The sequence below is a fragment of the Lissotriton vulgaris genome, chromosome 4_1 (assembly GCF_964263255.1).
Source record: "Lissotriton vulgaris chromosome 4_1, aLisVul1.2, whole genome shotgun sequence".
NCBI lineage: Eukaryota > Metazoa > Chordata > Amphibia > Caudata > Salamandridae > Lissotriton > Lissotriton vulgaris.
This window is the reverse complement of record NC_141691.1, coordinates 2,003,823,267-2,003,847,370: the sequence shown is the minus strand read 5'-3', so window position 1 is coordinate 2,003,847,370 and position 24,104 is coordinate 2,003,823,267.

Here is a 24,104-nt window from a genome sequence, read left to right as displayed (position 1 = left end):
AGCAGAGGGGACAGAGTCTGGGTCACTCAGCAGTGACCAGGGTGGAACCAGGACGGAACCAGGCAATGTCGGGCGCAATCAGGTGGTTGTCGAGGAGCTTCTCTCCGCTGCCACGTGGGCTCTGGGGCATCTGCGACGTCCAGGAGCAGGTCACGAGCTGTCCCACGCAGGCTCTCACCACCGGCGCTGTCGGCTTCAAGATCTGAGCAAACAACACTTGGCAAGAGCAATCCACGCAGGACTGGAAGATTGCTTCTTACTCGGACCAGGAGGGTCAGAGCGGGTGCTCCTTTTCAGAGGAGCTGGTGCAAGTCTGGAGTAGCTAGAATTGCAAATCGTATTTAGGTTTTCGCCGGCACAGGGGCCACAAGCCAGCTGGCAAGTGACCGGGCCAACGCGTCGAGCCAAAGAAAGCAGAAAGGCCCCACGCAGCACTCGTCGAGTGTAGAGGCGTGAGCTTCGATGCAAAAGTGGCTCAGGGTTGGGGCTTCTCAAACCCCGGTGTACAGCTTCGAGGGTCACTCGTGGGCTGCACAGTCAGCGTCTCGTGGTCTTTTCAAGATGGCGTGCCCCACGCTTCCGGTCGCCTCCACGGGTCTCAGCTCTGCAGGGACTGTGGATCGGGCTGTAAGTAGGCAGGCAAGCTTGATCTCGTCGATCTCTGTCGCTCGTGTTCTGGCGGGAACTGCAACAAAGCAGACATCGAGGTGCTAGATGGTGCCTGTTTGCACAGGGTGGTCCCTCCTTGACCACAAGGGAGATTCTTCAGTCTTCTGTGTTGAGTAGGATGTCGAAGGGTCCAGAGTTTCGTTTCAAATGTTTCATCAGGATAATCTGAGTGCGTTGGCACTGCTCCCATTCTTATACCAATCTAGGGGGCTGGATTACCTGCTAGGTCCCCTCTCATGGGTGGGACCCAGGAAGGGGGTGGATACACCCCTTTCCTTTGATCCAGGCCTCGCTGGGACAGGGGCTGGTGTGCCCCAGAACCGGTTTGGCCGGATTATGCAAGGGGCAGCCTTGTGCTCCCCAGACAGTGTCTGGTTTCTTTCAAACTTCCCTGCTACAATCCACTATCTCCTGTCTGGGGTGGTGTAACACCTCCCTGCGACAGGAAAGCCTTTGTTCAGGCCTCCTCTGCTGAGTTTCGGTCAGCAGCAGGAGGTCAGACTCGTGTCTGTGGCAGAAGCATCCATTTTGTGGATCTGAGGCTCTTTTATAAATCAACCGCGTTTCAGTAAAGTAACATGTCTTCTCCCTCTAGAGGGGTGGAATGCTATCCCCGTCGACAGAACTGTCGAGGGGATAGTATTCCAAATCGTATGACACCTTACACGACATGTTTTGATAAAGCCAAACCAAAGTTGCTATATAACCGCGAGGATTATAATGCACTTAATAGTATATGGTTTGGCATTATCCCGGAACAGCTTAGGGAGTTGTTCCCGACAGCTGCAGACAGGCTAAGCTCATGCCAGAGCTCCATCTCACATTAAACCACGCACTCTGCCTCCAGGATTGATGAGGCCTTCCATAGGAGTGCTCACAGGTTTATATGTGACCAGATATAGGTTTAGATATAGGTATACTATATCTAAGAAAGGGGTGATTACACCAACTTGCCCCAGCTGAGTGATCAGCCAGTTGTGTCAATTTAAAAACCAGCCAGGGGTGGCAAAAGCTATGCTTCAGCCCTTGGTATGCCTTGGTGGCACCTATGCCCTGAGCACCTATAGTGCATGGTACAGGGGCTGACAAGGAGTCCATTTTCCAATTGGGTTAGTACCTATAGTACATGTATGTGAATTTAGAGAGAGAACAGCAGGCTGGGGGTCTGATTAGCAGGCCCACAGCCTCGGTAAGTCGAAAACCAGTGAAGCAAAAAGCAAAAATTGGGGTGACTATAGGATAGCAGACCCTACTCTCCTACATGGCCTCTCCCATTCTGGCGGATACTCAGCGATTTTCGACTACATAATTAAAATTGTTTCATGTTTTGTGATCGGTATTGCTGAATAGATTGTATAAAAGTCTCTGTTAAAATTTTCTGGCCCTGGGGCCTTATTTCAATTACTTTTCCCGCTTGAGCGATTTCTTCGTTTCTTCCGGAATCTCCCTAAATTATTTGGGGAGTGTTGATAAGGGCGCTTCCTTTAAGTATCTATCTGGCCATGAGGATGAGGGCCTTGTGCAACTAGTAATGATGTACACCAGACACAATTACACTATCACAGGCTGTGGCCACGAGCCGTCCACAGCCCGTTTAGTTATACCTTTCGGCCAAGCCCGGCCTGCAGGCACGCATGCTGGGGCCGGATGCCACCTTACATCCCTCCTTAAGTCAGTTTGTGAGTGCGGCATCCTTCCCAGTGGATTCTCTCTCCCCTCTAGCCTCCACACAAAGTCTCTGAGGATCTAACTGGGCTCTGGCTTAGTCGTAAGTTGTAGACAGGGCTGTGTGGTCCTTGAACTCAGTTTTTGGGAAGGCCTTAGATCTTCTGCTGGGGTCATGATTGTCCCTCTCTGGAGTTACCGAAGGGAGTGGCACGTAGTTAAGATAATCACTGCCTTCACTTTGCTGTGACTGCCTCAGAGGGCTGGAAGACACCATGGTGCCCATTCGATGTCTAGCGGATCGCCACCGCCATGCGGGCGGTGGCGATCCGCCAGACATCCTTACCCGCCCGCCACCCATTTCCCTCCGGCCATATTACTATGGCGGGGGGACTGCAGCGGATGGAAAGACCGTCCAACGCTTTTCCGCCCGGTCGCCTTGCGACCGGGGGCGGAAAAGGTTTAATATGCTGGAGGTGTCTATCAGACACCGCCAGCCATATTTGCATGGGCCAAAACAGATGCCTTTCCGGCAGGCGATCTTCACTTCGGGGGACCCCTGCGGGCCCCCATGGTGAAGGCGAGGTGGGGGGTGCACATGGGGGGTACCTGTAGTACCCCCCTGCATTTGCATACGCAATGCGGAAAGCACCGCGCGGTGCCTGCCGCTTTGTGTATGCAAATATGCATTTTTAGCATTGTGGCTGGCGGTGCTGAGAGCACCGCCCGCCACAATGTTAAAAGTACAGTATGCGCCCGCCACTGTGGTGGGCGCATCCTAATAACCTGCACGGGACCCCCGCCCTTATTGCGGGCGGTCCCATTATCCGTTAGGATGGCGGGCGGACTAAGACCGCCCGTCATCCTAATGACCCCCCATGCTCTCAGTGCCTTTCACTGCTATGAACCAGGAAATTGTTCTGGTCACAGTCTCTCCTCTGCAGGCTGCAGTAACCATCGTCCTTTGAATCTCGATGACTCGCCAGAGATCCCTTTCAAATGGGGTCTGGAACTTGTGTCCTGGAAGTCGTTTATTGACAAACATTAAGTCTCCTATCCAAAGCGTTGCAGCTGCCTCACGCTTTACCCGGTTAGCTTTCTCATTAGTAATAAGATGTTTATCTTGTGTTGCCTCTATGTCCAATGCATCAGGCTTTCACTTGTGGCTGGCGGAGACACTGTCTTTGGAAGGGTGTTTCAATAGGAGTTCTGCGGGGGAACATTCTGTGGTGCCGTGTGGTGTTTGTCTGTATACCATGAAAAACATCTGCAGGCATTCCTCTACATCTTCTTCTTGGTCAACTCCGATTCTCAACATTTGTTTGCGGTTCTTATGAATCTCTTGACCCCCCCCCCCCCGCCCCTTGCTTGGTGCCTGCAGCATGATCTTCCTGTGCCGTACTCCCAGGTTTCATGGATAATCCCTGAATTCCTGGCGTGGAGTGGGGGTCGGTTATGTGTCTTGGCTTCTTCAGGTGGCCAGAATAGTGCAAACATTTGCTTGGTGATCTGGTAGAGGACGCACTTGCTGACAATGGCATCCACCTTCTCATCCATTCTCGGGAACCAGACCTTTCTTCTAAGCAATGCTTTGCTCTTAGCTCTGCCCTGGTGCCACTGATGGGGTACATCAACTGTTATCTCTCACAGGTCTCTGGGAACTATATTGTAGTGTCCTCTCCTCAGTAGTAGTCCATCTGTGGTGAAGCTAAACTTGTGTGTGAAGAGCCACAACTATGTAAGGATAGTCTTGGGAGTGAAGGACTGGGTTCTTTCGGACCCAGCGGTGCCAGGGCACAACACCTGAAACCTTCGTGGGTAACCTGCTCCGGCGTACAAGTCACAGAGACACGGGACACTTCCTCTGACGTCAAAGATTCAAGGTTTATTTGCTGCAGGGAACACAGAGATCACGACAAGTACACAGCGTGCAACTTGGGGAGACTGCTTCAAATTGGTTCTGTGTATCGCTCCTTTTATACAGTTTTTACCCATAGGATAACATGATACACAAAAGTTTACAACCCGGTTCCCACAATTAGCCCCCAGAGGGGTCGCTTTGGTCACTTTGAAACACACAAGGTCCGGAACATAAGTGCGGAAACATTTGGCGGTTCCCAACTGTAAAAACCCATCTTCCCACTATTAGCAAATTCCAATCAGCAGTAAAACAGATCGAAATAGGAACGAAGACAGGTGCAGAGGAAGACGGAGACAGTGGGGAGATCGGAAAGGGTGTAAAAGGGGAGGTATCGGGAAACACGAGATACAGGCATCAAAGGGACGTGCCTAATGAGATGCACGGCTGAGACAATAAGTCCGTGCGGCAAGATGAGCCTCGAGCGGCGCCATCTGCCTTACAGCAGCAACCCCCTCGTCATAAAGACACCTACAAAGAACATGTGTCTTCCGCAAATATCTCGGGAGTCCCAGGGTCGCGAAGCGGACAGCGTCCGTTCGCTGGCTACTTGAGGGCAAGAGACAAAATGGATGCCGTATCTAAGATGGAACCCGTGGGTACAGATGAAAACCCACATAACAAACGAACGGTTTAAGTTAGCACAGCGAAACTGCGCACACTTACTAAACTCGTCATTTGCGGTTCACAGATACCAGACTCGACCATATTCGTGCGAGTCGAAAACACCACTTACAATTGTCACGGAACCTCAGACGCTCCTTTTGCCCTCATGTAGGCAAGCACTAGTCGGAATCATATTCGATATTCATCAGACCCTCGAGATGTTGCTGTAGCATAGCTCTGTCCAATCGAGTCCCCTTGGTAACAGATGGTTGTCTTATACACGTTGTAGCACAGAGGCCACATAAGGCAGGACCACACTGCACGCAAAGGCAACACGTGAACAGGAACACTACCACAACTCCGATGATCATCAGAATTTTCCAACCCCAAGTCGACATCAGGCCCCAAAACCATCCAAGTAGCGTCCAATCCCCTACATCCACGTGTATGGATTCGGAGATCTTATGCAACCTCGAGATGGCTTGATAGACGGTAGGAGCATTATCTGGAATGAAAATGCAGCAGCTCGAATGGATCACCTTACATACCCCACCGCGATCTGCTAAGATGACATCTAAAACCATTCGGTTTTGTAACGTCATAAGTCTCTCCGCCTGAAGTTCTGTGGTGATATTACCAAGGGCACTGGCAGTAATGTTAGCTGTCGATTCTACCACTCGAGTCAACTGTCTCAGGTTCCTACTATTAACCATAGGTCCCCAAAACGGGAGGAAACCCTTGAAAAAGTCTCCTGCCTCTTGACCGGCGGTGTCTTCTTCGCTAATCACGCCTCGTACAACTCTAGTCTTATGATAATCGGCATCCACAGTGAACGTCGGAGGCAACAGATTTGCAATAAAACATGTGCCCATGAAGTCAGCGGGCAACCATGTGTATGCACGATCATAACAGATAAAGTATGTACCCTTGGCGGCCAGAAACACAGGGGATCAGAACATTGGCAGAATGTAATTTTCAGTGCAAGCACTTGCTCCAAGTCGGGCTTGCGATCTTCGACCACGACCCATAAGACAAAAATTACCAGTGTGGGGTACGACCCATATTGGAGGCGAGCTTTTAAGCTGCTTTTCACTAGTGAACACACTATATTCACCTCTACTTAGGACCTTATAGGCTTGTACCTCTTCTTCAGGGATAAGAAAAGGGTCATGGATCTCACTATCCATATCCTCTATTGCTATCGATAAAGGCTTCTGATACGAGGTAGGACCAGAGTAGGGGGAACGTGGTTCTCGAATGGGGTGGAAACCCAGTGCGCTTCGAAACATTGTTTGGAATGCTCGAGCTGACCCTTGGGAACTATACGGTAACACCAGATATGGGATTCCCTTATCCGTAGTGTGTGGCATCAACCCACACACCCAACAATTAGTAGTGTTAACCACTAACTGATGCTGATGAAGGAGCTGAACAAAGGAATTGTTGCGGAATTCTACACGTCTAGCCTGTTCGTGTTCCGGTAACATGTGAAAAGAATGGGGAGAAGCAGTAGAGGTAAGGTTAGGGTAAGAAGTAGGAGTAGGTGTAGCAGGTAAGAAGTAAGACATCGTGTAATACACCCCACCCGCCAATAATGCAGAAGCAGTCAAAAACAATACAAACAGTTGGAATATAAAACATTTGGTACGACTGAGTTGCTGCAGCTTGAATCTATAGACTTGAGCTCCCTCCAAATCATTCAGCTTCGAGAATGCCATTCCCTATGACCGTCCGCAACGTTTCTTGACGCACTTCGTTCTGTGCAGCAACAGTCAATCCCCAGGAGTTCCTAGGAACCGACGGCCTTTAACCTAGCGTCAAGACCTACTGTCCAGAAGGAAGTACGCGCGCGGCCCTACGGCCTTCAATACACAATATGTATATACAAGCAAAAAGTCTCTCGGCTGTGGAAGTAAAAAGATACAAGGAAGGAAACTCAATATATATATATATATATACAAATCACAGTGATACGAATGTTCAAAATTGATCACGGAAACGAGGATATTGTAGTTGTCAATTTCAGCAAAGCAAGGAAAAAAATTTTTTATTTGTCCTTAAGGCGAGATCGCAAAGAATATCGATGTTTCCCGGGACGTGTCTGCTCGTCGAACAAAGGATCCGTTGAAGAGACAGCGTCCTGCTGATCAATTGATTGTTCTGGTCTTGAGTCTTTTGCTGACAATGTTTCAACAGTGGCTTTCTGCTGCGCCGAGGATTCCCCAACACGCTGTGCGTCGCTAAAAGGCACAAACGCCGGCAATGTTTCTGTTTCTGTTGACGCAATGCCTTTCCTTACCCACGGGTCTGCCGGCAAAGGAATAGGGACTCGCTTACAATGGGTAGCATGTACCCAATTTTTCCGTCCATCAAGACGAACGGCAGTCCTCGTGGCCAAGAGCACCTGGTAAGGTCCGGTAAACCTTGGGTCCAGATTATTCTTGCGTGAAAAGTTGCGTGTTACCACCCAGTCTCCGGGCTGGAGCTGGTGGCCTGGACCCTCCGTCTGCGTCGGCAATGCGTCGTAAACCTGTTGGTGAATTAACCTCAGTTTAGCAGTCAAGTCATGTAAATAGTCAATCAACATTGGATACTCAAGATCAGAAAATATTCCTGGCCTAGGAACCCCCCACACATTCGCAGGACGGCCGAACACTATCTCATAGGGACTAAGCCCTACTCGGGAGTGTACAGTCGCCCTAGTTGACAGTAATGCTAGAGGCAAAGCGTCAGGCCACGAAAGACCAGTCGTAGCCTGAATCTTCGCTAGTTTTAGTTTAAGGGTACCATTGTACCCCTCAACTAATCCAGCTGACTGGGGATGATTGGCGCTGTGGAATTTTTGGTTTATTCCAAGGCCCTTACACACACTCTTCATCACACTTCCAACAAACTCACTTCCGTTATCTGACCACACGACTCTAGGCATTCCGTACCGAGGAAAATATTCCTTCAGTAGGATTTTCGCAGTAGACAAAGCAGTATTGTCTTTGAGGGGATAGGCCTCAATCCATCGGGAGAATGCGCAAACCACAACCAAAACGTATTTCAGGTTATTGCATCGCTCCATATGGATGAAGTCCAATTGAATCACCTCAAAGGGATACGAAGGAGGAGCAAAACTGCCAGGGGGAGTTGGGGTTCCTTTGCCAGGATTGTACATTATGCACACCATACAATTCTTCACCAGACGTTCAGCACATTTCGTAATGCCATCATTCTTCCACACATCAGCCAACAACTTGCAAATACCTTTCGCACTAATATGTGCTAACCCATGTGCCATTGTCACAACGGCCAGCACATACGCATCAGGCAACATCCATCTTTTCTGATCCGACAAATCAATCCAACAACCATTCGCGTCCAACTTTCCCGTACTTTCTTTCCACTTCGTCTTTTCAGTCTCAGTGGCCTCATTCTGAATTGCTTTCACACTCTCTATAGTGTCTTCACACATACTCGATTCTGTAGGCCACCTAACCGAACTCGTCACATACATTCGAGTGCTAAGGTTCCGGGCAGTCTCCTTAGCAATCTCGTCCGCAAACGCATTACCACGACCAACATCATCCGTCACTTTACGATGCGCACTACACTTAACAATCGCAACTTGTATAGGCAAAGTCAATGCATCCAAAAGGTCGTTCACAAGCTGGCCATGCTGTATCTTCGTACCGTGCGATGTCAAGAAACCACGCTCTCGCCACAAACGTCCAAAACTATGTGCTACACTGAACGCGTATTGACTATCAGTGTACACATTCACACGTTTCCCTTTCGCTAACACACATGCTCTAGTAAGAGCGATCAGCTCTGCAGCTTGGGCAGAATTCAGATTCAATCTTGCAGTTTCAACAACAGTGTTCAGTGTTACAACAGCATAAGCGGTAGTCACATCGCCATTCGGCAACTTAAAACATGACCCATCCACATACAGAGTGCCATCCGGATCTTCCAATGGGGTGTTTTTAAGGTCCACTCGACCTTTCGTTTCCTCTTCCGTCCTCAAGTAGCAGTCATGTTCTGCTACTTCATCTGACTCTGCACTAATTGGTAACAAAGTTGCCGGGTTTAGGACATTACAACGTTTTATCTGAATATGGCTTGCCAGTAACGTCAATTCGTACCCAGACAACCTCGCACTCGTCAAGTGCTGAGTTTTCGTACGATTCAGAAGAGTATCGACTGCATGCGGAACCATCACCGTAAGCATATTATCCATGACCAATCCTGCTGATTGTCGGATGGAGACCGCAGCTGCCGCTGTTGCTCTCAAACAACTCGGCAATGCTCTAGCTACTGGGTCTAAGGTCGAGGAAAAATATGCACATGGACGTTGCTTACCACCAAAAGGTTGCGTTAGAACACTCAAAGCACAACCTTCCCTCTCGTGAACATATAACGTGAACGGCTTGCCGTAGTCAGGGGTACCTAACACAGGAGCCGAACACAATGAATCACGCAGTTCAGAAAAACTTTTCTGACATTCGTCCGTCCATGGTAAAGGAGTTGAAACATCCTTGCACGTAAGAGCCACCAATGGTTTCGCTAGCAATGAAAAATTAGGAATCCATTGCCTGCAGTACGACGTGATACCTAGAAAGGCACGCACATCTCTTTGGGTTCTTGGCACAGCCATTCGTGCAATCGCTGCAATTCTCTCTGGGGTCAATCTCCTTCCCTCCTTTGACAATAAGTGACCTAGATAGGTTACTTCTTGACAACAATATTGGAGTTTAGAAGGTGACACCTTGTGATTTAACTCACAGAGATGTTGCAGCAACGACACTGTCGCAATTTTGCAAATGTCCTGAGTATCAGCGGCCACCAATAAGTCGTCGACGTATTGGATTAGAGCCGCACCAACCGGCAACCGAAACGCATCCAGTTGACCCTTCAAGGCTTGACTGTAAATCGAAGGACTTTCACAGTAGCCCTGAGGAGCGCGTTTGAACCGGAAGCTACGTCCACCGAGAGAGAAACCGAAAAGGTCCCTGCTCTCTTCGGCAATCGGGATGCTGAAAAACGCATTTTTCAAATCAATCACCGAAAACCATGAAGCAGTAGCTGGAATCAGAGTCAGTAGCGCCGTGATGTCAGGCACAACAGGAAATTGAGGAACCACAATTTTATTTACCTCCCGTAAATCGATAACAAAACGATAAACAGGTGGTTTTGTAGGATCTGAACGTTTAAGAATGGGCAGTACAGGGCTATTGCACACGTTTCCCCGAGTCTCCTCAATAACATCTTTCTCGATCAGGTCATAGATGATCGCTAACAGTGCTCGTTCACCATCAAGGGAGATACGATATTGGGGAATACGGGGCAATCGCACATTCGATTTCAACTGAACAACATAAGGGGAGATATCAAGTAGGCCCACATCATTTGGACCCGTCGCCCACAAAGACGCAGGAAGAGAACTCAATTCCGGTGGAAGCTTATCGAGGGACAAATACATGGGAGAGACTACCCTCTCTCCTAACGTAAGCTTTACACCCGCAGGAGAACAATACAAAGTTGCATACAAACGTTTAAGCAAATCCAGACCCAAAAGATTTTCACCACAACCAGTAGTCAAAATCAACGGAGCTTCTAGCTCACGTGGCCCAATTTGAAGGGGCAAAGGGCGCGAAACTGGATTGCTAACGGGGGCGCCAGAGAATCCAACGGAAACATTGGTTAAGCCAGACAAAGGTGCGCCAGGGAGTTTCGAACGCATGATAGAACTTTTCGCTGCACCAGTGTCCAACAGAAAAGGCTCAACGACGCCCGATGTAGCAACTGCGACGTAAGGCCCTCTCTGATCAACCGGAACTGATACCACTCCCTCTCCTTGTCTTTGGCTGTCCTAGTAATTACTGTCGTCGGTTCCCTGATCGACGTAATAATCGTCTACATTGTACTGCGCAGATCGTCCTTGCGATGATCCACGTTGATCAAAACAGTTATTAGAATTAGATGAGTTATCTGAGCGATCGTTTTGAGCACCACGACCTCTACCACGTGATGCCTGCTGCGAACCCCCACGACCTCCTTTAGACGAGTTACCACTACTACGTTCATTTAGAGCAGGACAATTGAATTTGATGTGTCCTTCCTGTCTACAATAAGCACATTGATTGTACCCTAACGAAGATCTTTGGGAGGAGGAATCATTACGCGACTGCGATCGATTTGATTGCGACTGCGATCTATTCTGTTGGGGCGCATTCTGATTAGAACGCGGCGGATACGCTTGTTGCAACAACACTTTAGTTTTCAGTTCTTTCGTCTTTTTGTCAGCACGGTCATTCTCCTCTTTCTCCCTATTCTCATAATATTGCGCCGTAGCCAATATCTGAGCTGAGGTAGAAACGGCCCATGCACTCTCCGAATTCTTTAATTTATTGCTCAAATCGGGCAACAAGTTCGACACAAATTTATCCACAAACAACCTTTGTCCACCCTCAGTACCCATATCCTGTCCACTATGGTCAATGAACGCTTCCTCAAACCTTGTAAAGAAGTCTGATACACTCTCATCTTTCTTCTGCTTACAGGCTGACAACTTGTCCCAATTCACCCTCATAGCTGGCATAAGAGTTTTCATTAATGTTATTATTCGTTGAGGAAGAGCAGTAATCAGCTGCTCAGGCTTAGCGCCACCAACTTGCAACCCATCTGCCGCTACAATGGCCGCCCAATCACCACCTAGTTCGTTTGCGTGATTCTCCTGACGAATCTTAGCCCATACCGGTTGCGGTACGACATTGCCAAACAACATGTCGATATCGGCAAGATTCATTACCGTAGCATCTACAAGCTGCGATAATTCCTTGTAATACCCTGCAGGATTTTTGCGAGGGTCAGGCAAAGATTGCTTCACCTGTAATACTTCCGATCTTTTCCATGGGAGGTGTATCCATACTCTCTGGAAATACGGCAGAACCGGAGGGGCAGCATTAGGATCGCCTGGCATCCAAACCGGCGGGACTTCACGCATGGGGTATTGGCCAGATTCGTCTGGTTGTTTTTCAATATCCTCAACAAATAATGCATGAGGTATCGGAGCGGGACGAAGAGATAGCAACCGCTCAATAGCACGTCGAACATTAGTATCTACTATCAGTCCAGTTGCGAACTGAAGCCGAAGGTCAGACAGGGCGGTCAGCACCTCGTCAGGCGCATCGGCCGCTATCTGATCATGTAAGAACTTACACATTTCGTCAAACACATATCTCTGAGTTGGTATGTTAAATTGACTAAACGTTTCGAGGACAACACGGGGTGGACTTCTCTGAGGATTTACCATCCAACCCATCGCCATATTATACAGCGCAACGCGTTCCCTGTTTCCAGGAAGCTGACTACGTCTCTGAGGACCATCGGAACCAGCAGACCCATGAACAGGTCCGAGCGACTGAAAGAAGCTAGCTGCAAGGGGAGAATTGCGACTACGAGTAGAGGGAGAAGAATAAGACACAGGACTAACAAGAGAAGGAGTAGAAACAGTAGCAGCAACAGGGGTTAACAAAACAGGAGCAGTAGCGGGAGCAGGAGTATGTGGAAGCGGAGGAGCAGTAGGAATAGAAACAGACAAAGGTGCAGGAACAGACGGAAGAGCGGGTGCAGGTTGAGGAACAGGCGGAGGAACAATAGGTGGAAGAACAGGTACGGCAGGGACCACAGGAGTTGCGGTACCCTGTACGTACGGAGGCGGCGACTTCATAAGATAGGACATTAAAGGGTCCTCAACTGCCTCTTCCTTCTTATCCGACTCCGTAGGCAAAGCAGGATAACATTTATCTATGGACATACGCTGTAGTCTTTCAAACACTTCTTTATCCTTATCCTCCTTATCACGCTGGAACTGCTCAGCTTTCTTCACTATGGTAGCAACATTATCTCGCTGACTACGTTTATTCTGTCTGATCTCTTTCTGTCGGGCTTCTTTGCGCCACAACCGAAAGGCATCAAACATGGCCGGCCTTGATTTACGTTCGAACAACTTCATTTCTAGATTATCTAAGATCGACGCCTCGAAGCTACCGTGAGGTGGCCAACGAAGGTCGCCGTCTTTCTTTGTATATTTAATCCAATAATCGTTAAAGGTAATCGGGCCTAGCCCATGTTTGCTATATAAGTCATAAGTAGGAGTTCCAACCGGAGGTATCGGACACGAATCCTCCAGTCGGGAATCCGCACCACAAGGTCTAAAACAACTGAACAAAGTACTGCGACCAGGCATCTTGCACACTAGCCGAGTTTCACAAACTTCAAGGGTTACGGGATTTACCAAGTCCCAGCAAAGAACAAAACCCTCGGTTTTTGGCGGCTGCAGTCGTCAAATAACACAACAACAAAGTACGCTAGCAAAGTGTCACCAACAAAAACACTCACACAGCGTGAACAACAAAGACACTCGCTAAAGTGTCAACAACCAAGAACTCTGGGAGCGACCCACAAATACTTAACTCAAAGATCGATGGCGTCACCAGGAAGGCCCGTCAATCGTCTCGCTATACCAAGGTCTACGCCAGGCGCCAAAACAGGTCTACAGTCAGGGCAGCAGTCCGTCGCAGCCGTCAGGAGGCGGGAATCTTCGCGGGAAAAGTCTTCGGGCCACTTATTTCGACAACAGGATCGATGAAGCGGGGTGCACCTTCCCTCGGAGATTTCACACGAAGTTCCTCACGATCGTCGGGCTTGGACCGGTACCACTGATGCAGCCCCACGTTGGGCGCCAACTGAAGGACTGGGTTCTTTCGGACCCAGCGGTGCCAGGGCACAACACCTGAAACCTTCGTGGGTAACCTGCTCCGGCGTACAAGTCACAGAGACACGGGACACTTCCTCTGACGTCAAAGATTCAAGGTTTATTTGCTGCAGGGAACACAGAGATCACGACAAGTACACAGCGTGCAACTTGGGGAGACTGCTTCAAATTGGTTCTGTGTATCGCTCCTTTTATACAGTTTTTACCCATAGGATAACATGATACACAAAAGTTTACAACCCGGTTCCCACAATTAGCCCCCAGAGGGGTCGCTTTGGTCACTTTGAAACACACAAGGTCCGGAACATAAGTGCGGAAACATTTGGCGGTTCCCAACTGTAAAAACCCATCTTCCCACTATTAGCAAATTCCAATCAGCAGTAAAACAGATCGAAATAGGAACGAAGACAGGTGCAGAGGAAGACGGAGACAGTGGGGAGATCGGAAAGGGTGTAAAAGGGGAGGTATCGGGAAACACGAGATACAGGCATCAAAGGGACGTGCCTAATGAGATGCACGGCTGAGACAATAAGTCCGTGCGGCAAGATGAGCCTCGAGCGGCGCCATCTGCCTTACAGCAGCAACCCCCTCGTCATAAAGACACCTACAAAGAACATGTGTCTTCCGCAAATATCTCGGGAGTCCCAGGGTCGCGAAGCGGACAGCGTCCGTTCGCTGGCTACTTGAGGGCAAGAGACAAAATGGATGCCGTATCTAAGATGGAACCCGTGGGTACAGATGAAAAACCCACATAACAAACGAACGGTTTAAGTTAGCACAGCGAAACTGCGCACACTTACTAAACTCGTCATTTGCGGTTCACAGATACCAGACTCGACCATATTCGTGCGAGTCGAAAACACCACTTACAATTGTCACGGAACCTCAGGAGGTGGGTTCCACCCACTGGCTCCCTCCAGGAATCATTGCCATGCCTTATCTCTTACGGCTTCAATTGTTTTCTGAAGTCAGGCATCGTATTTGGTCGTTGTCTGAATTTCCTCCACTGTCATTGCTTTGGGGCTCAGGCACTCTGTACAACCATGATGGAAAAGACTTTAGCCCATTCATCTTCTTCTTTGTACACAGTATCCTCAGTTTTGGGATGCCACAACTGGGGGTGTGTGCCTGCTAACAGCTGGACTAGCACCTTGTGGGGCGCTACTACTCTGAACTTCCACCCGCACAGCTAAAGGTGGAATTGGCACCCACTCCATCAGATAGCTAGGACTTTACTCTGTATCAGAGCTTAAATGGCCTCCATCCCTCTACGGGTGCACCTGTCATAGGCAACATGAACCCACGTCTTGTTGCTCTTCTACTGTAGCAACACTGCTAATATCCCCACAGGGTTGTCATTGACCATCAGTTCAGTGTCGCATTGGGGGTCATAGTAAGCCATCTCTCTGTCACTCATGAGGGCTCCTGTCACCTTCTTGGATGACTCTTCCATCTTGTCGTTCCACTCCCACTTGACATTCTCCTTGGGAAGGACTCCCAGGAGCTCCGACAGGGTGGCCAGGTTTGGGATGAACCAGCCACAATAGGTGTCCATAACTAAAGCTTTGTACCTCTCCGACGCTCATCGGCATTGGGGCATTTCGGATGGCTTCTGCCTTCTTTGGGTTACTTTCAGGCCCTCTTTGGAGACTTGGAGAAGATGTAGCTGAAGAATTAAATGGTGTGCTCAAAGACGAAGCACTTCTGCCTCTGCAGTGTGAGGCCATGATCTGCTAAGTGGTTCAAAGTCGCTCGGATTGCCATGTTCAGGAGGTGCATGTCCACACAGAGGTGAAAGGCTCCAGGCTGTTGTGTTCTGGGCACAACCACTAGTGGGGATACCAACTACGTCATTTCAGAAATCATCTCTAGTAAGTCTGATTGCTCCAGTTTCCACAGTTTTTCTTCCACCCTGGGCCGCAGTTTAAAGGGGACTCCTCTGTGGCACATAGCTACTAGGAGGCCAATTTGGCCAAAGTGGACCGTAACCTGTATACCTCCAGCAGCATAGACCCTGGAAAAGTTCTGGAAAGTCTTTCAGAATGGCTCCTGCGTAGCTGTTGTGGACATGTCAGGGAAAGAACACAAGCCCTACATCCTCAGGAATGTGGCAGCCAAGGAGCGTGGCGGTACCCTCTTTGGTGACGTGGAAGTGGGTTTGCACCCTCCTGCCCCCACACACCACCACTTGTTCGATGACCCCTGCCAGTGACAGCAGCAATCTGCTACCATAATCAAAGGTCCTGGCTTTTGTCGGTTTTAGAGGGGTTGGGGATTCAGCCTTTTATATTGGTGAATGTCCATAATGTTCACAGAGGCTCCACTGTCCATCAGGGTGTGTACTGGCACTTCGCCTACAACCACAGTGCACCGAGTTGGTCTCTTCTTGGTATCACCTTGCTGAGCTGCAAATATGGTGAAAACATCCTCCTCCTCGCTTGCTTAAGTGTGAATGTATGTCTCCCTCAAATGAGGTGTCCTTGTCCATGATGAGCCCCCAATGGTCTTAGCTAGCTATAAGGTTTGCACCCTTTTTCTGTGCTACTGCAAATTCGGGCGAAGTGGTTTCCCTTCCCACATCTGAAGCAGGCCTTGCACCTAGCTGGGCAGGTCTCTCCTTGGTGTGATTCCAGGCCACGGTTCCCACACATCGCTAGAGTCGGGGTGGTCCGTGCTGCTGCGGGAAGGTGTCCTGGCCGCTTGTAGACAGTGTCTTCTGTCTCCTCCTTGATCCGAGTGGAGCTAGTCTCTTTGCGGTTTTGTTGAGAGCGTGCTCCAGCTGTTCCGCTTGGCTGTTTGAGAGCCCGTGCGAGCGCGCTAGCATGAGGATTGCATTGATAGTCATGACGGGCTGTTGCCGGATGAGGCGCATCTGGAGTGAGGCCTGACAGCTTGGATGAGCAGTGCACATAGTACTATTATCGTTACGCCGCCACCCGCAGCACCCCACAACTTTCACACAATAACTACAGAAACAGTGTTGTTTGGAAAAGGAGCTGCAGGTTTATTTGTTACACAAATAAAAGGCGGGTTATCTTACAGGCGATCCCTAACCGCCCGCAACCCCTAGTTGCTGGGCACCTGAGGTTAGCCAAAGAGCCACCAGCGGCCATAGCCCGGTCTCGTCCACCATAACTCACGCCCACTGAAACAAGGGAGAGTGACTCACACCTTCCCCAGCCGGGCGGAGCTCTAAATGGCAAGCCCCCGGTTGCTCAGGTTTTACAACCGCCTTAAGGACTAACGGGGCACCGTCGTACTCCAAGTTCCCAAGAAGGACAACTTGGAGCATGTATGACTTATGCACGCGTGTGCTTTGCACTGGAGGCTTCAGGTCCTGTTCCTGCTCCTTCCTGTTTTGGGATCGCCCTGTAACTCCTCCACAGCCCTGGGTGTGGCCGCCGCTGCACCCAGAGCACCCACCACTCAGCTACTTATATCCTGCTGCTTCTAGCGTTTCCCCTAGGTCTAGAAAGAATATCGCCATGCCTACTTTGAACCAGTGGACCCCGTCCGTTTCCCAGCTACCTACGGATTTCACATGCAGCAGGCCGTGCCTAATGAATCCCAAGCCCCGCATCTCCGTGAATTTTTGCATGATTGCATTTACTCGCCTGCGGGCTACTTCCAACGCTTCTTGGGATCTCGCTCTGTGCCATCCCCCCTTGGAGCGTCAGAGCACCCCTGGAGTTCAGCCCAAGTATGAAAAAGACCATTTCCCTTTGCTTCTAACCCTTCAGAGTAGTTTAGGCCCTACTGCCTTTGGTCCTGGTCTGCCCAATGGGGAACTGACCACCAGCAATACAGGAGGAATGTCAAATGGGTTACTATATTTAATAATAATGCCACTCTTGACTAGTTATACCATAGTTTAAGCCCTGTCTCAACTGCAATAAGCGATCCCGATCTCCCTCCACTGGCTGTTCTGAAATTGCATGATAAAGGTTTTTTGGAATGGAGGGAAAATTGGTTCACTAAATCCATCCCCAGATGCAATTCCCGACCCAGAGATAACTAATATTCTATCCAAGGACTGGGTCGCCCAATTACAATCTCTCTATGGTGTGGCCGCAATCGATGGCCCACTTTCAACTGATTAGGAGTAGCGGATTGCTGAACCATGCTCTCAAGCGGATGATCTTATGGGTCTTGCTGCCCGGCTCTCCTCAAAGGTACTACGGGGGCTGCCCTCCTACGGGGTCCCTTGCAGGGACCACGGGCATCCTGCAAACTTCCTTATGCTGGTCGCTGGTGGTGCCCGGTGCAACAATCATTTTTGGTGCCCCTATGACCGCCTCCTCAGGCAAACGTGTTCCTCATTTCTCTATTCATAAGATATTGCTAAACACAGCGCCCCCCTCTGAGGCCGGCGCCCCCTCCACAGGTCAGTACGCCGGCCCTGCTGATCATTATCCACACTCTTGCTGGCGAGGGGTTTCAGGTGAGCGTGGAATGTGTCGATGTTTTCATCCTCTCGCTGGCGTAGCTTGAACCTTTTGGAACCATGGCTCACCTGGGGGATGAAGTATGAATTCAAGACCCCTATCACAGCGCCAAAGTCCTCATTCGTCCCCTTCCCCTTCCCAGGCAGGGTTTCGAAAAGCTCGTAAATCTCCTCGCCTCCGATATGTTAAAGGAAACAACTCCACAGTGTCGTTTAGTTGGCCCACCCACCCGTGTGCCACCATGGTGACCTTGTCGTCAGGTCAGCCATGGCTGAAAGGGGGTTGCGCCGCCAGGGAGGCGATGGAGCTGAGGCTCGTGGAGGTGGCTGTTGCTGTATTCTGCTGGTTCTGCTTGTCAGCCATGCTCAGTGCGTCTCAAACCCGCTGTCCCAGGGGTCACTCAGAGGCACCGGCAGTGGCTGTGTGGTGCGCTGGGTCTCACTATGCAGAAGAGGAGGAGGCCAACACTGTCCTGCCTGTGAGGAACAAGGATGGTGCTGGAGGCTTCCCTCCTGGGCCTGCTGATGCTGGCAGGCTGTATCAGCAATGCTGAATGAAGAGGTGCAGTATTATCAGTTGCCACTAGGCGGCGCTGGCATCTGACCCACTCTGCAGATGATGTACACCAGACACATTAACAGTATCAGATGGAATGGCCACCAGCGGTTCACAGCCTGTTTATTTATACCTTCGGCCGAGCCCAGCCTCCAGGTGGCCTGTGGGTGGTTGCAGGCCATGTAAGGGCCAAATGGCGCCTTACACTATCCTGCTGTAGTTGTAGGTGCTCCCCCCTGGAGTAAAGGGTGATATACAATTTCCCAAATTCCTCTACATTTTCAGAATCAGTGAAGAGTTTGTGCCTACCTGAACCGATTCATGTCTGTTCTCTCCATTCCCCCTTAATTGGTTATCACAACTAGGTATGTGTGACATTTTAAGTAAAGCAGTGAGAGCCCTGCCTTGCTCATATAAAAGGTTTACAACTGACACCTCATATTGATGAGTGTGAATTTCACTTATCACTCTACTCCAAAGTCTCAGCTACTTCAAAACTGCCTGCACATCATCCAGACCTCTATGTTGAGCGTCCACCTGAAGCTCCAGCCAACCGAGACAGAATTCTGAAGAGGATGTGGCCTAACGGCTAGGGCGGTCGAACTCAAATCTGGGGAACCGGGTTTGAGTCTCGGCAACGATGCTAGGCATCAGGGCTCGAGTGGAGGTACCACACGGGTGGACGGCATCCCACCACTTATTTTACCAGGGAGACGCCGCCCCCCCCTGCCAAACAGCTGGACTTCACTCTTTGGCCTCTCTGGGACGAGGAGCTCGGCACCTTTCGTGACGTCACTTCCTGTTGTGACGTCACTTCCGGTGAAAGCGTCCCTCCACTTCTTTTTTAAGGACTTGTGCCCTGCTAGGCATCCTGTGATTCCGGGCAAATCACTTAATCTCCCCATGCCTAACAAAAATTAATGTGTCCATGTGTAACGCAACTGGTGCTCATGTAAAGCGCTCCGATGCCTTTGGGTCGAGTTTGCGAGATTTAAAACTGCAAAAAAAAAGCAGTATAAACCAGAGTCAATGGTACGAATCTTGACGGCTTCGAGCCCCAGCTTTTTCAGAATCACTTGAATTCACCCTGGACACCAACCTCTGCCTCAACGATCAGATTGCCAAAACACAAGGACGGCTGGTACCCGCCCTCTCTTCTAAAGAAACTGAAATGGTTTCTTCTTCCAGAGTGCAACTTCTGGAGCGCCTTGAGACCCTACGGGTATGTAGCGCGCTTTATAAGTGTCATTGATTGATTGATTGATTCATTCAAGCCCTCTTATTGTCAGATCTGGATGGTGGTTACGCCTGCTGCATGGCCTCCCAGACTGCATACTGGCATTGCTTAAGGGCATCTTACACGGCACAGCATGTCTCGTCCAGGGACTGAAACAATAAAATGCCATCACCCGACCTGGATGGAACTCCATGCCCCCCCCCCCCCATCAGCCAGCACCATCTTCAAAACCAGATGCATGATTTATAAAAGCATTATAGAAGTACCCCTGCTTATCTTCTAGAAAAAAACACCATCTCTGGTGGTTCTCTTGCCACATCTCCAGCCAGGACACCATCAGACTGCACACTAATAGGTAAAAAAAAGAAAAACAAAAAGTAGCAGGCCTGTTCTATCTTTGCACCCAGGATCTGGAGCAACATCCTCCTATCCTCCAGGATCTCCCCAGTGCTGCTGCAATTTAGGAAAGAGCCGAAGGTACAACTCTTTAAAGAACACTACATCATATTGCACTAACAGTCCACAAACCAGCTCCTCTCCTGTAACTTATTGACCTTGCACTTATCTGTACTCTGTACAGCACTCTGGTGCCTTTTGGCTAGGTTTGTGCTTTCAAAATGTCACACACATACATACATACATACACTGGCTAACCCTAAGACCTGAGTCACGGGCCACAACAAGGAAGGGGGAAGAGTCTACTAAGGGGCAGGGCCACTGATGAGCCCCTATTAATGGAAAATGCTCTATTTGCATTGCTGGAGAGAGGGGGAAAGTGGATGTAATGTACAAGTGTTGTTTGCAAAACCTAATAAGGGAGACAGGTAGCCTTATGAAAGTTTGAGGAAAAAGTTGAACAGGAATCCGGTAAAACATCGAGTAGAACCGGCATGTTACTCACTGGTGTGTCCTATCCATCTCCATATTTTCATATAATGATGGTGGCCATGCTCTCATGCTTGCATCTGGTGCGCAGTTGTTGGTTGGAGTTGGTTTGTGGCCAGAACATGCATTAGATTCTTCTCTGGTTATTGGTGTGGAGGGCTGACAGTTTGGTGATGTCTGTTTTCATCATCCACCAGCATATTGACCCATACAAGAGTATGGACAGAAATCAGCTCTGGTGACCTCCGCACATTGTTCAGCATCCTGAAGCTAACTCTGAGCTCCGAGTCTCCAGGCCACAAAAGGAAGGGGAGGAGACTACTGATAGGCAGATGAACTTGAGGGTAGAAGGCAGTCAATCGATAACCACCATCAGCCACGGCCCGTGGAGGGTGTTTCGGTGGGGTGGAGAGGCGGGGCAGGTGAGGGGCAGGGTGGGGGGGTGCTAAAAACTGGAGTATTGATAATTGAAGGCAAGTAAACAATTTAATCAATAAAACGAATTTCGTAGCGCGTCCTGCATCGCAAAATGCAAAGCAGGGTGCGCTACGAAATTCGCACGGAAAGTGCTCTCTTTGCATTGCTGGAGAGTATCGAGGGAGGATGCAATGCATAAGTGTTGTTTACAAGCCCTAAAAGAAGAGAAATCCCATTTCCACCGATTCCCAAACAAAGGGTATCGCTTAATAAATGTTGTAAGGTAACATAATGTTATCCTATCGGAGAGGCAGGCCTCACAGTAGTGAAAAACGAATGTGTGAGGTTTTACTACCAGGGCATGAAAAACCTAAAGAGACCTGTCCAACATTTTGAAATATAATTCACCCTGCCTTTAGGCTATTTAGGGCCTACCCTAGTGGTGACTTATTATGTACTAAAACAGGAGTCTTAGAGTAGGCAAAAGGCGTACTTTGCCTACTGGATTGGCAGATTAAAACTGCACACAGGCTGCAATGGCAGACATGAGGCACATTTTAAAGGCGCTGTAAGTGGTGCAGGCCTACTAGTAGTATTTAATTTACAGGTTCTAGGTATATGGTATACCACTTTACTAGGGACTGAAAAGTAAAATTAAATAGACCAATCAGGTGTAAGCCAATTTTACCATGTTTTAAGGAGTGATCACAAGTACTTTAGCACATATTAACAGTGGTAAAATGCACAGAGCCCCATGGCCAACAAAAACAATTTCAGCAAAACAGGAGGGAAGAAGGCAAAATGTTTGGTGGAACACCACCTTAACAGCTGACAGGTCTAGCAATTCATTCTTATGTTTCATTCTCCTCTGATTTACCCTCATGTGTCTCCTGGAAGGATATGATGTGAGAGAATTGGGCCTCAATGGCCTTCTCCAATGTCTCCTTTTTCACTGGGGCATTAAGACCTTTAATATTATACTTAAGAATTTTCACCATTAAGTGATGGGTTTTACTGTGGTTTTATCCTGTGTATTATTAGAGTATTGTTGGGTGTGAGGTTCTACTACGGACAACACTCAGGAAGGTCTAATACTAACATGCGCTGTGTGGTATCTACGAAGATCAAATAGAACTTCTCAAACTATAAGCCTCAGAAATCAGTTGTCCCCTAGAACTGAAATATATCACAAATAGTGAAACTATGCCTATAATGGGTACAGTTGTTGTGAGCGAGACTGCACCTGTAGGTAGGCATTGGTCCTCAAGTAACACAAAAAAGGCTGAACTCTTTGCAGGACCTCAGTAAGATGAAACCTCAACCAGCAAGTCCTGAGTGAGAACCTTGCAGTCTCCTGCCATGACTGAGCCCAAGGGCAAAAAAAACACCTACCAAATTAAAGCCTATTGACCCTCCCCACACCCACCCTCACTGCTTTCTTCTAATCATCCCTGCCATGTCAACAAGCAAAAGTTAAACCTCTAGCTAATACAAGAGGAAAATGTATTAGAAAATTCATAGCTAGTTCACATTCCTGGCATACATATCAGTTCTGGGGTTTTCTAAAAGTAGGGTCAAAGTAGGGTCCTCTCGAACCTTGTTTTTTTTTTTTTCCAATTTTGTGACATCTCTCCTCCTGTTTAGGCTATGCATGATGTTCAACGATGCCACAAATCTATGCTTCCTCCTGCAGTCTCCGCAGAATATAGCAGCTCAAGCGTCACGATTTTCACAGCATCATCTCTTTCAATGACAAAATAAGTAGCTCCAGTATAGTCAAAAATATTACCAAATGGTTGTGAATATCTATAGTGAATATTCTCAATTCTCAATTTATTTGTGATCTGACAAAATCCTACTCACCTTTGAAGAGTTCTCTAATAAATGTCTTAAAAAATTGACCATGAGTAATCTTGAAACGAATGTACGTGACCAGGTCACAAGCAGAGAAATGGACAGACGCTTGGGAGGCTATAAGAGACATCCAACTGACAAGTACGCCACATGAACTGACTGAATGGGCACGGGTGGGACTAAAAGACGATGAAGGCTGCTGGAGGACGGAAGACACAGACAAATGGTTGCTACCTAACGCTTATCTGATCCCCATATTGACCATGGCACACTTACCCGCACACATAGGATCTGCCCCCATGACAGAACTGATTACTAGAGTATGGCACACCGACAAAATATCAGATTCAGCGAAACGCTTAGTCCAGCAGTGCATGATATGCCTACAGCACAACCCGGGGAAAGGGACAGTAGTGCCCCGGGGAGGGTTTGGAGTCCCTGACCATCCCTTCGAAATCATCCAAATGGATTACATTCAGCTAGAGAGGTGCCATGGTCTAAAATACGTACTAGTGATTGAATGCGCGTTTAGCAAATGGGTGGAAGCTTACCCCACTCGTGACAATACCGCCATCGCTACTGCCAAGGTGTTATTGAAAGAGTTCTTCCCACGCTATGGCCTTTGTCGGATTTTGTGGAGCGACAATGGCCCCCACTTCGTAGCCGAAGTTATCCAACTCATACTGAAAGAGTTGGGTGTAAAACAAAAATTTCACGCAGTTTTCCATCCCCAATCTGCAGGCCCGGTAGAACGACATAACGCCACACTAAAACTGAAGCTAGCGAAGATAGTTGCCACCACAGGACTGAAATGGCCTGATGCCCTTCCACTGTCATTGCTATCAATGCGCTCCACTCCAAACAAACACCACCTGACTCCGTTCGAAGTTGTCTATGGCCGGCCTATGAACATATGGGCCGCGCCGAAGCCAACATCCATCCATGATGTCCCGGACATCCTAATGTCTGATTATCTGCACAATTTAACAAAAACACTAACTGTTATCCACCAACAGGTGCAGCAAGCCATACCAGACGCATCCAGGGGCCCCGGACATGACATCCAACCTGGCGATTATGTCCTAGTCC